Source organism: Danio aesculapii, chromosome 24, assembly GCF_903798145.1.
Source record: "Danio aesculapii chromosome 24, fDanAes4.1, whole genome shotgun sequence".
NCBI lineage: Eukaryota > Metazoa > Chordata > Actinopteri > Cypriniformes > Danionidae > Danio > Danio aesculapii.
Genome location: NC_079458.1, coordinates 37,846,504 through 37,849,321, shown reverse-complemented (window position 1 = coordinate 37,849,321; position 2,818 = coordinate 37,846,504).

Below are 2,818 nucleotides of genomic sequence, written 5' to 3'. Positions count from 1 at the left end.
TTCACAGCTGAAAAAAAAAAAAGATGTCTTCTTGATTTGTTGACAAGATGATCAAACTCTCAAAGGTCTAACACTGTAAAAAGTGATTACTTGACTTTATCGTGTAAATTTGATGCCTTTATTATTTGATGCCTTTAAATGAATAGTTAAATGAACTACAGTAGGGAAAATAAATATTTAACATGTCACCATTTTTCTCAGAAAACACATTTCTAAAGGTGCTGTTGACTTGAAATATTCACCGGATGTTGGTAACAACCAAAGAAATCCATATATGCAAAGAAAACAAAACCAATTAGTTTGCAGATTAAGAGTTCTGTGTAATAAAATTAAATGACAAAGGGAAAAGTATTGAACACATGAAGAAAGGGAGGTGTAGTTCGGCAGTGAAAGCTCAGACAGCAGCTGAAATCTCTCAGTAGTTCTTCAGAAACCCTTTGCCCTTCATCATTGTAAATTAATATTAGCTACTCAGTCTAACATCTACATTAGTAGGATGACAAAGATGAAACCAGAGTGGACATTTCAGCAAGACAATGATCCGAAACACAGGCAAGGAAACTCTCAGATGGTTTCAGAAAAAGAAAATCAAGCTGTAGAATGGCCCAGCCAATCACCTGACTCGAATCCAGTGGAAAATACTGTTTATTATTATTATTATTATTATTATTATTATTATTATTATTATTATTATTATTATTATTATTAAATAATAATTATTGCAAATAATAATTATCATATTTTTTATTTAGTTTTTTAAAATAATATTACAAACAATAATATAAAAAATTACAAAAATAACAATAATAATTATTATTTTATTTATTTATTTATTTATTTATTTATTTAAATCATTATGCAAAAAATAATAATAATAAATTCTAAATATATAAAGTTTAATTATTTAAATTTTTTTTTCATACCTTTCTTGTAATATAGTAAACTCCCAAAATAATGGATTACATTTATAATACTTAAATTATAGAACTGGAAAATACGACTGTAGCTAAAGAGCTTTTCTGTTGGATTAACCGTTACATTAACCGAGGGAGAGAAAAAAAAACAGAAACGAAACTGCTTATACTGCCAAAACTCAGCTAAACTCAGAGTCCTTCAGGAACTACGCTGAACATGCGATTTGAATTTGCGGCTGGAATACATAATTTGTTATGATACACGGCTTTGGTTCACAGTAGGCCCAGAACCAGTCCAAGTCTTTTACTGTTGAAAAAGGATTTGAAGCCGTGCTGTACTTCCCCAGTCACACTTCAGTTATTTGTCTCAAGGCATCGGTCCAACATGGCAGATGGCCACCGAATGGCAGACATTGAGTGGAGAAAGAGAGAGACTGGAAGAAACAGGCCGACATCTGAATCTCACACTCCATTTCTGCAAGGCTGCTGAACTGGACCATTATCAAGATGGCATTCGCTATTCCAGCAAACACAACAGGCTCCAGTCAACTATAGTCAACAGCCGTTTACAGTTTACCCACGAGGAGATTAGAAAATAAAAAGCGCTTTCACTACCTTGCGTTCAGGAGAAAAATACTACAATTATGTTATACCATGTCTTGTAAAAAAGTGCATTTTACTATGCTTTTAATTATTATGCAAATTAAAGATATTACCCTAACCCTAACTTTAAAAAAGTTTACAGTTTCAGTTCATGCTGAATTTCAGTTTCAACATATGCTAAAGTATGGCTTAGGTAGACCTTAATGCAATGAAAAATTGTCTAGGATTGACTTACTGTTTACATATTATTTTATTATATGTAACATATATGACTTGCACATTGTATTCCAAGTCTTCTGATAAACTTGAATGCTTTGTGTGAGGAAAAGACCTGCAATTATTTGCTGAAAATGTTCTCTCTCTCTTCTCTCTGGCAGTTTGGGTATTTCATTGGTGCTGGTGTGCATTCAGACATGACATGTTGCTGCAGATTTGACATCTGTAATGTCAGACATCACTGGATTTCGCTGCTTGTTTACAAATGAACACAAGTGCAAAGAATACTTTCAGAGAATATTTCAGTTTCAGTTTATGCTAAAGTATGCTTCGGGAAGACTTTAAATGTGCAATAAAAATAGTCTTGGATTGACTGACTGTGGTTAGTTAGTTAGTTAGTTTTTGTTCGTTCGTTCGTTCGTTCGACTGTTCGTTCGTTCGTTCCGTCATTCATTCATTCATTCATTCATTCATTCATTCATTATTTTGTTTTATTATTTCTTTCTTTATTTATTAATTTATTAATTAATTAATTTGTTTTAATTATGCACATGCTGCCATCCCACTAACTAACTAATAAATAAACATATAAAAAATTAAATAATTAAATTTGTTCGTTCGTTAATTCATTATTTATTAATGTATTTATTTATGTATTTATTTAAATTACACACATGCTGCCATCCCACTGACTAACTAACTAATAAATAAAAATATAAAAAATTAAATAAATAATTAAATTTGTTCGTTCATTCGATCTTTTTTATTAATGTATTTATGTATTTATTTTAATCACGCACATGCTGCCATCCCACTAAATTACTAATTAATAAATAAAATATTTTTATAAATAAATAAATTTGTTTGTTCATTCATTCATTCATTCATTATTTATTTATCTATTTATTTTAGTTATGCACATGTTGCTATCTCTTTAACTAATAAATAAAAATATAAAAAATTAAATACATTATTAAATTTGTTCGTTCATTTGTTTGTTAATTCGTTCATTCTTTCATTCATTATTTATTTATTTTAATTACGCACATGTTGCCATCTCACTAACTAACTAATAAATAAAAAAT